We start from the raw sequence: 10821 nt of genomic DNA, 5'->3' as shown, positions 1-10821 counted from the left end.
TACAGTGTGAGTCCCAGAACAGTCGGAGTTACATAGAGAAACCAACTTTGAAAACACAAAAGAAATATGTTCATTCATACACATAAAAATGAAGTAAATAAATCTAGAAATCTCTAAACAAAAAATTAAAACAAAAGAGAACTTGCCAAAAGCAGAAGCAAAAAGACATGGCAGTGGGAAGCAGACTTATTCGGGGTTGAGGGATGGGGTTGGGGGGAGGGGATAATAGAGCTGAGATTATATGAGCAGAATATACTGTATACAGGTTATGACTATATACATACATACATTATATACATACATATAAATACAGATTATATACAGGTATAAAACTTTTCAAGAATATTTTTTAAGAAAGAAGACAGGGCTCTTTTGCAGTAAATATTAAATAAGAAAAATATCTTATCTCTTTATTGGCCCCAAAGTTTCACTCTTCCGGCCCACTTCTAGCATGAAACCGCATGCGTGGACTCTATCCCTCCATCTGAGCCGCCACCACGGTCTCCCTCCATCCACACGACTCCCTTCTTTGGCAGTTTTACTTCGCCTGTTCTCTGCCTCTGTCCCGGGGTGTTTCTTTACCCCAAATTCCAACACAAACACAACTCTAAAACCCGATAGCTTTTCATGCAGGTTTATATGTCAAACTCTCAATCCACAAACCCTCTACACAATAAGATTACATCAAATAGACGAAGATACAAACTGCCCTTCTATATGAGATATTAGACCTGTAAAATCCTTAAATGTTCGTGGCTACTTAAGGCCAATAAAGCCCACCTGGATCTAATTCATCTTTCTGGACCTCCATTTTGGAACCCTCTCTTGGTCCTCTCCCATCCTCTGACCTCTGACCCTCTATCTCTCCACCTCCTTACCCTGCCCAATCACCATCTCTCACCTTTATTTTAATAATTAAAATGGGAAGGTTCCGATGAAGTCCTGAGCACATGACTAGGCAACACTTCTTGGAGAAGTGGAATTAGCATCAAAACACAAACAGTTTTAAGACAATCCCAGCACTCAGGAGACAAAGGCAGGTGGCTGTCTGGTGAGTTCAAGGCCAGAGCTGTGTAGGGAGACTCTACTTAGGGTGGGTAGGAGGATTCCCACTGTTAGAGCTGGGTATGGTGGTATCTATTAGAAATTTGGATTTTGTTGAAACTGGTCAGGGACCCCTGTTAGATCACCTGCCACATTTCCTGCCCTCATCTAGTTCTTCCCTTCCCCTCTCAGCCCTTTCTGTAAATGGCTCTCATCCATTCTGCAATGATCTTGATGATCCTGAATCCACCTCGGCTCCTACTCACTTTTTCCACGTGCACCCACAGACCTTGCTGCCTCTCATGCTTAGGGAAGTATGCCCTGCTGGTTCTGATCCTGTGCCTAGAACTTTGAACTTCACAGAGCTGAGTGACTTTGACCACTCTCCTGGTTTTTACTGGTTTGACTCGAAGACATAGACTGATAACCCCTAGCCCCATGCTTGAAAACATGAAAGGAAATTCCATGACACACATGGCACAGATTGACCAGACACCCCCCTTTGTGAAAATACTGCCTTTCTTCCAATGGTCACTGACTGGTCGTTCATTATATCTTCAGCTGAGACTCCCCCAGATGTCCTCTTGCTTCCCCTTGTCAATCATTATGTTTAAAAAGAAGGGGCGCTTGGCTTTGCCCTCATGTTATCGGTTAGACCTCTATCAGTGGAATCGAATACTAAGGCTTGGTACTTGCTATTAGGTTAAAGGTTTTGTTGGAGAGGCCCCAGTTCTTTTAATCAGTTTTTAAAAATAAAGACACCGCTTTCAAGATCTTGGCTCAAAGGCCCTTCCTCTGAATTAAGAATACTTATCTCTGAATGTCTGAGAAATCCCAGACGATATTGGCTTCTCCTAATTCTACCAGACAGCTGTCCTTCCCTGGAGTTGAGCACCATGTCTGGAAAAAAATTGTGGACGGTCATAGTAGGGCCACCTGCTGCTGTGCTCGGAAGATCTAGCATTTAGATCAAGAATATCTTTAGGAAAAAAAAAGGCAGGGGAAAGAGCGTTCTGCTAACCCTGTACATTTACATGCCACAGCCAAAGGCCGCGTTCTCTGAAAGGTCAGTCAGTTCTGGCTCAAGGCGCGAAGCTCTTTGTGTGATGCCAACCGTTAGTCCGTCCTGCATTCCTCCAGCGCAGAGCGCTGTCAAGTGGAAACAACCCAGCTTCCAACCATACACGAGAGGCACCCAGGACTCAAATAACCAATCCGGGCAGCAACATGATGCCTTTGTAACCCACGGTACCAAAAACGTTCCGCAGAGCTAAACATGGAGACTCCCGTTAAGTGGAAGGCTCCCAAAGCTGTGTGATGGATAGTGCCTATCCAGAGAAAATCTTATCCTTGGCTCAGAGAAGGGGCTGACTGCAGGCCATACCGTCCATATAAGGGTAGGTGGCCTGAGCCACCTTCTCCCTGAGCCAACTTTCTTTCAGAGAATGGCCACAAACATGTGAACTCTTGTGCTAGAAAATTTCAGACCTTGGTCCTAACTGCTATGACAAAATAGGCTTATGACCTCACCTCACTGTGACCCTCTTTCCCCATTAGTAAGGAGATCGGTAAAATGCCTGCCCAAGAGCAGATGCCTCAGAAACCGACCGAGGCCAAGCCTTAGAACCCAACACACGCATGCGCAATACACACGGGTTTTGGTTTGGTTTTGTTCTCATTTATTTACGAATTTACTTGTTATGAGACAAGATCGTGCTCCGTAACCCCGGCTGGACTGGACTTCATTATATAACCCAGGCCAACCTTGGGTTTAGGGCAATCCTCCTGCCTCAGCTTGCTCCATGTTGTCACTATCCTTGTGGACTCCCACCCCGCTGTTTCTTCTGGAAGGCTTCATGCTGGGACTTCTTGTCCTATAAAGACAACAAAGGCTGAATGTTAGTCATTAGTTATAAGGTAGAGACCTTCCTTCCTAGTTAAGGAACGTCAGGTAACAGACAAGTCTTGGAAGGGTTTAGGGAAAGCAGGGGACAGAAAGAGGAAACATTTCAGTACCTTTTAAAACATCTCAGGAAATCTGCTTGTGTGCTTCAGTTTCTTATTAATTAATTTTTCTTTAATATAGGGTCTCACCTTTTGGTTTAGGCTGGTCTCGAACTTGTGGTAATATTCTTGTCTTAGTCTTCATGGTGTTGGGATGACAGGTGTGAGCCCCAGTCTTGGATTTAAGTGTTCTGTGAGTCTGTCCAGTCATGAGCACACACCCACTACCCTATACTGGGAATCATATCCACAGTCTTTCGATTAAATTTTCTCTCATGCTAAAGCTTAGGTCTGCCTATCTGTGTGTTTAAAAACTCTCTCTCTCTCTCTCTCTCTCTCTCTCTCTCTCTCTCTCTCTCATATATATATATATATATATATATATATATTTTTTTTTTTTTTTCCTTATCCTGTTCCTTCACCAAGACTCATTTTCAGGTGCCTTCTGCTCTGCTGGGTACTTCTAACCTAACCTTCCTCATCCTTTACTACTATGATAATATTGTATAGTCTCAGAGTGAGATGATAGAAGGTATAAATATATGGTTCTCGTATATAAAAGTAACACCAGCTATGTACATGACTCCTTAGTAATTATGCCTAGTGGCCCGTCTGCATAATAATACAGTTTATGTCATTAGAATCATAAGATACTTTGTTAATCCTCATTTGGAAATAGCATATGTTTATAATTTTAGCTCTTTGATGTCTATGAAGGAAGTAAAAAAATGTAAGGCAAGTCTGGACTTCATATAGCTCTTGTCTCAAAAAAAAAAAAAAGAAAAAGAAAAAGAAAAAGAAAGAAAGGAAGAAAGAAAAGAAAAGAAAATGTTTTCTCAAGACCTAGGATGATGATACTGGAGCCTCCTGCTGCCCTAAACTCTTACTGCCTGTGAGTTAATCTTTAAAAAAAAAAAAAAAAAACCAGGGATAAAAAGCCACAAGTCTCTTATTTAAACTCCAGTCACACTTGAATGATAGCCCTACTGTGTAGACGATTTTCTTTTCTTGATTTAAAACAATAAAAGAGATTATAGAAGTTGTGTGGGTGTAGCTCAGCGGGTAAGAACATTAGGTACACGAGCAAACATCCCTAGACCCACACAGAAAGCTGGGTGTTTTCATGCATATCTACAAACCCAGTGCTGTGGGAGGTCAAGACAGGAGGATTGTAAGAGGCTACGGGCCAGCAGCCTAGCTCCAGGTTCAGCTGGAGGCCCTGACTCTAGGCAGTGCGAGATAAAGCAGGACACTTAACGTCCTACTATGGTGTTTGCATAGAATAGAATACATACATATACAGACACACACACACACACACACAGAGGAAAGAATCTATGCTGCAGTTGTAAATGAAAGAAAAAGAACTTGCCAGAAACTTTGACCAGTTTCCTCATAGGCCTGGAGCGACTTGAGATGGTTTGGTTGGGTTTTGGTCTTGGCTTCTCACCTACTTACCCTTTTCTGTTTGTTCCCCACCCACCAGGGGAGAATCAACCTTGGACCTGTCCCTGCTAAATATAGGTGTTGGGTCTGAGTTACACCTATCTTATTTTCTCCATAGCCTTTAGTGGAACCCCATTATTTGATTTCCCTCCTAACCCCTTTCCTGTGCCTACCTCCAACCACAGTGTCCTTTCTCAGTGCCCTGTGGTCCCATCACAGGGCACATGAGCAGTGTGCTCAGTGCCTTCAGATGTCTTCTTCTCTGTGAACCAGAATGGGGGGAGAGGAAGGCTCACTGCCCTGGTGTTCAAGTTTTCTGTCTTGGGGTGTCATTATCTATGGAATTGTGGAAGGAAGACACTTTGCAACTTGAGACAGAAAGCCAGAGAATCCCTGGGAGGCTGGCTTATCCTCTGCTGTTGTATGGCTGCCAAGACTACTTAGTTCAGCACCAATTCAGATTTATCTGTGAAATTCACGGGCACTTAACATTTTTACTCACCAATACTCTAATAAATATGTTTAAAACACATCTTTGCCTCCTATTAGCCAACTAGTTTCCTCAGTCGTGCCAAGTACACACCCTTCAAATAGTTCCAGGATAACAGTTTACATGGGCACCAAAAATGTTGGAAAGAATGTCCTCAGTGGAGCCCTGTTATTGTTTCTAGGGGCATTTGAACCCTTGGCCCTGCTGCAGGTGTTGTTACTTTGTGTGGGTGTGGAGCCATTGAGAGGTGAGACTGTACTGCGGAAGTGGGTAACTAGGGGTATGTTGTGTGTGTGTAGGTCAAAGGACAACCTTAGGTGTTACTCCCATCATTCACCTGTCTTTCTTTTTTATTTCTTCTTCTTCTTCTTCTTCTTCTTCTTCTTCTTCTTCTTCTTCTTCTTCTTCCTCTTCTTCTTCTTCTTCTTCTTCTTCTTCCTCCTCCTCCTCCTCCTCCTCCTCCTCCTCCTCCTCCTCCTCCTTCTTCTTCTTCTTCTTTCCTCTCCCTTCCTCCCTCCCTCCCCCCACCCCACTGACTGAAACTTCCTAAGTAGGGTTGGCCCAGAAGTTCAATTGTCTCTGCTCTCTCCAACAATAGGATTATAAGTGATGGCCACCTAACTGCTGCAGTTATGATGATGATGATGATATGATGATGATGATGATGATGATGTGTGTGTGTGTGTGTGTGTGTGTGTGTGCGTGCGTGTGTGTTCTAAGGATCAGACTCGGGTTCTTGTGTTTGCAAGGCACAAATTTTGATGAGAGAGCTATTGACCTAGCCCTAGGGGTAGGCTGTTTTGAAAGGTATATAGCCTGTCCTCCTGTTTCTGGCCTGGTGCTCTGTTTCCTGTATGCTACAGTGTTGTTCATCTCTAAAAGAACCCTGATGCCTTGGCCTGCTAGGCCATAAGCAGCTCTTCCCACGCCCTCATGAACTAAAATTTTCACAGGCCAATGTAAACCTGCCCCAATGTTCCTGTTGTGCATTCATGTTATGGGACACTGCTATGGTTTGAGTGGGATAAGTCCCTCACAGGCTTCTGTGTCTGCACACTGGTCTCCACCGGGGTATGCTGCTGGTTCAGGAGGCAGGAAACTGATACATAAATCTGAGTGATCAGCCTAGGGTAGGATCATCTATATCAGCCTCCCACTATGTAAGGCTCAGAAAAATTCATAAACTTTAAAAGAATGAAACATATGAAGTAAAGTATACTAGAAGAAGTAAGGCAGTAAGGCTGGACTGTTTTCCAATTAAAAAAAATTATTACAATCTCTTTTACTCATTCATTTTACATCCCACTCACTGCCCTCCTCCTTGTCATCCCTTCCTAAAACCCTTCCCCCGATCCTCCCACTTCTCCTCTGAGGGGGTGGGGGCCCCCTGGGTATCTGCCCACCCTGGCACATCAAGTCTCTGTGAGGCCAGACACTTCCTCTCCCACTGAGGCCAGACAAGGCAGACCAGCTAGAAGGACACATCCCATGTACAGGCAACAGCTTTTGGGACAGCCCCTGCTCCAGTTGTTCGGGACCCACATGAAGACCAAGCTGTACATGTACATATGTACAGGAGGCTTAGGACCTAGGGCTGGACTTTTGAATGTTACAGTCCTGCCCAGGTAATGATATACACTTTGATCCCAGCACTCAGAAGCAGACAGAACTCCAAGTTTGAAGCCAGCTTGGTCTACCCAGTGAGTTCCAGGCATCAGGGCTACAACAGTGAGATCCTGTTGCAAATAAAACAAAGAAAGTTATGTTCCAGTCCCTGACGCAGTCTAATTTCTGTTCTCTGCACTGGCAAGATGGGAACACGTTGAGCCACAAGCTCTAGACACAGTGAGACAGAGTCTTAGAGGAGTAAAGAAACCCACTCAAAGTCCGGGGATAAAAAGAAGCTGAGTCACAATTAGAACTCTGGCATGTGAGTCTGGAAGTCACACTTTGAAAACATTCCCTTGCGCCTTTGTTTTGCGTCTCTCTGGGTGTGCATGTTGCCGCATGTAGAGAAATCAGAGGGCAGTTTATGGGAGTCAGTTCTTTCAGGTGAGAACCAGATATCAAATTCAGGTCATCACACTTAGTGGCCGACGCCTTTATTCTAAGCTGTCTCAGGGGCCCATGAAGTTTACACGGCATTTTGTGCCACTTTCTTAACACTTAGAGGCATCTATGGTGGAATACGCCTCTGCAAACTGTAGTAAGTTGGCTTCTCCATCCAGTGCTCCACTTTGGCAAGAATAGGAACGACAAACTCGGAGTCTGATGTGCCAATGTAATCATGTACCAGGAGACGGATGCCCCTGCAGCTGTTTTTCCAAGCATTTGATTGAGAGCCCGTCTGAATTCTTAAGCTCTCAAGGCCAAACACAATCACTGCCTGAAGGCTCCTGGGTCAACGTTGCTTAGGGAAGGGAAGTTCTGTTCTGTCCCAAACCAGTGCTTTCTGCTCCTGACTGCTCTGCAGATTAACAAGTGGTTCCTGGGTGTACCCTCTCTTCCTCAGCAGCCTCTGCCTCTTGGGAGGGAACTTTGCCTGTTTCTTATCAGTTTCAAAGGTGGTGTCCTCGGGGTGTACCCTCCTGGTGCCTCATGGCTGCTGAGCAGATCAAGCCCTGAGCTCCCCTGAAGTCTGCAAACAAGCCCTTGCTAATTCCACTGTCATTACAGTGTTGAACAGTAGCCCAAGAAATGCAAAACCCTGACTCCTCAGGAAGGTGGTTAGTTTACCTGTTTTTTTATTTTTCCAAATATTGTGTGTGTGTGTGTGTGTGTGTGTGTGTGTGTGTGTGTGTGTGTATTTTCATGAGCATGTGCCACATGTGTGCAGCTGCTCATGAAAGTCAGAGGAGGGTGTCAGATCTCTGATGTTCATGCTGAAAGTAGAACCTGTGACCTTCTGCAAGAGCAGAAAATGCTCTTGACCCTCCCAGCCTTCTCTCCAATCCCAAACCCTTGCCTTTTCAAGGCTGCTATCCCAAGGACAAGAATGGGGTACCCAAGCCTCTGTCCTTCTCAGAGCATGTGTAAACTGTTTTTATAAAGCTGCTCTCTTTTCTTTTTTTTTTCTTAACTTTCAGTGGTTGCTATTGGCATACAAAGAAATGAGTTTCATTTACTACTATTTTTAACACACACACACACACACACACACACTCACACACACACACTCTCTCTCTCTCTCTCTCTCTCTCTCTCTCTCTCACACACACACACACACACACACACACACACACACACACACACACAATTTGTTTGTGTCCCTCACACATGTACACTATTATTATCTTCTCCAACCCCGTTCCTAGTTGGTCTCTTATTCTTGAGCTCTATAAGGTAATTTTGTTTATTAGGTAGCAGCTTCCTCTACTTGAGGTATAGATGAATTCTTAGGATAATAATTGGTTAGAAGACTTTTGAAAAAAGGTGGTTCAAGGTTTTTTTTTCTTCCCAGTGCCCACTTTCTTGGGTGAGTTTTCTTTCTGGACACAGTAGCACACCCATGTTTCCAATGTTCTAGAAGCAGTAGTGCACTGGTATTTCTGATGTTCTAGACACAGTAACACACATGTGTTTCTAATGTGCATTAACCATAGCAGTCCTTCTGTTTCACTGTACCCTCTGAAGACTTCAGAACAATCTTGACATGAGCCTGCTTTACTTCCCTGGGCAATCTCTTGCCTTTCATCCCAACGTTTCAAAAAACTTAAAATCGAAGGCCTTTTTATTCTTGAATACCCCAATTTAATCAATTGATTATTTCCTTTTGTGGAACATCCTAATACCACAAAAACTATGACTGCTTTGAGCCCTTGTAGGCCTGACCCAATAATGGCTCAACTATCCATCTTGTTCTAGTCACAAAGCCTCTTGGGTAGAAAAGCTAACACAACACATAATTGATTCTAAACACTGTAGGAAGTATTTCCACCTATACTTTTTGACTGAATTTTCAAAATAACACACACACACACATTGGGCAGAATAGTATCTACCGCATAGTAGATGCTTACAAAACATTGGTTGAATGAGTGAAGAACTCATAACAACCATTTTACACATTAGGAAAAAAAATCATAGATGAATGGGGACAGGTAGGCATGTGTGATTCAGCACATTGAAGCAGGAAGGGCAGTTCATTCCACAGTGAGATTAAAGCAAGGCTGGGCTCTGTGAGATCCTGGAGAGTTCTCATGTATGGGGAGCGAGGTGTATGGTGGGAAGGAGGGAAGGGAGAAAGGACAAAAAGGAAGAAAGATCATTGATGAGAGCAATCTTGTCCATTCGGGGCTTGTTTCTTCCATGTCCGTGCACCCCCCCCCCCCCACTTTCCCTAGGAGTAGGAAAAGCTAAGTCATTTGAAGTCAGCGCCAAGGTGCCATCAGATAGCAGCCTCAGGGCTTTCTAAATCATCACCATCAACACTGACTTAAACTCCTCAGATAAGCAAAGCCCTTTAATCCTGAGGTGTAACAGTGAAGGGCAAGGCTCCAGTTTTGTATCTGCTGTAGATAAGAGTCCCTTCATCTCTTTGTCTGGGATAGCAATTATCCAAATGAGTGTGGAGACACGCCCACTGACAACTCAGAGGGTAAAATTAATTGGACGACTGTAGGTTGTGTAAGGACTCAGAAAGTACTGACACCATTTTGGGCCTGTCACCCTTTGGCTGCCTTGTTAAAGTCAAGCTCCTTCTTGGGCTGTGGGGTCTCTTGAAAGCCCTTCTCCATCTCTATTCCCCTTGGGTCCTGGTCCTTCTCCCATATAGGAGCCATTGTTGATAAACTATCCTTGAACTTGAACGATGTGGTCTCCATCTGCTTTTCCTGACTCACTGTTGCTTTCTTTAGTGAGCATTGGTAGTATCCCTTCTATAGGCAACCCAGTCATCATTGTCCTTTGTTTTTCTGGGCAAGGTCTCGCTAAGTAGCCTTAGCAGGGTTGAAACTCTCCTGGGTAGACAGGTTAGCCTTGAGTTTGCAGCAGTTTCTCCATCTCTGCTTTGTCAGTGCTGGCAGGACAGATATTTTCCACCACACCCAGCCAGCCTCTGTCTTGGCTTTCCAACTTGGTTGGCTATTTTTACCCCCAAACTTAAGCACATGGCTAAGCTTACCTTAATTCTCCCAACTTGTTTGCTCAAAGTCCTGGGTTTAATCTCAGCCTCAAAACAAAGCTGTAGCAAATCAGCTTCTATAGTGGTTTTTCATAAAGCCAAGTGGAAGTTTTTATAATAGACCTCCAGACCTTAGTACGCCCCCAGGCCTTAGTAGGCCCCCAGACCTCAGCACAACCTCCATGATAGAAGTGCTGTTCAGCACAGGGACCCCAATGAAGGTGCTAAAGAAAGGACTGAAGGAGCTGAAAGGGTTTGCAACCTCATGGGAAGAACAACATTATCAACCAACCAAACGCTCCGAAACTCCCATGTACTAAAACACTAACCATTGAGCACACATTGAGCAACTATCCAGTTGCATATGTAGCTAAAGATAGCAGTGTCTGGCATCAATGTGAGAAGAGGCTTTTGGCCCAGGGAGGGCATGTTTTCCCAATGTAGGGGAATGCCAAGGCAATGGGGAGGAGAGGGTGATTAGGAATGAGTGGAGAGATTCTTCTGTTGGAAAGGTCATCTACAGAGGGGAATACCATTCTGTTACTCTGTGTGACTTGGAAGTCTGGCCTACCTTGGGGACCTGAGAACAAAGGACAGCTACAAGGCTAAGAACCTGGATTCAACTTCCCGTAGCTCCAGGAGAAGACAGCCCTGGACTGCAGCTTTGAAGAACATGAAGTGGCCAGCTGAAAAGCTCATGCAGAAGGCTTGCTTA

Source organism: Micromys minutus, assembly GCF_963924665.1.
Source record: "Micromys minutus genome assembly, chromosome: 12".
NCBI classification, from domain to species: Eukaryota; Metazoa; Chordata; class Mammalia; order Rodentia; family Muridae; genus Micromys; species Micromys minutus.
The sequence above is the reverse complement of the archived record's forward strand: the minus strand, read 5'-3'. Positions refer to the sequence as shown.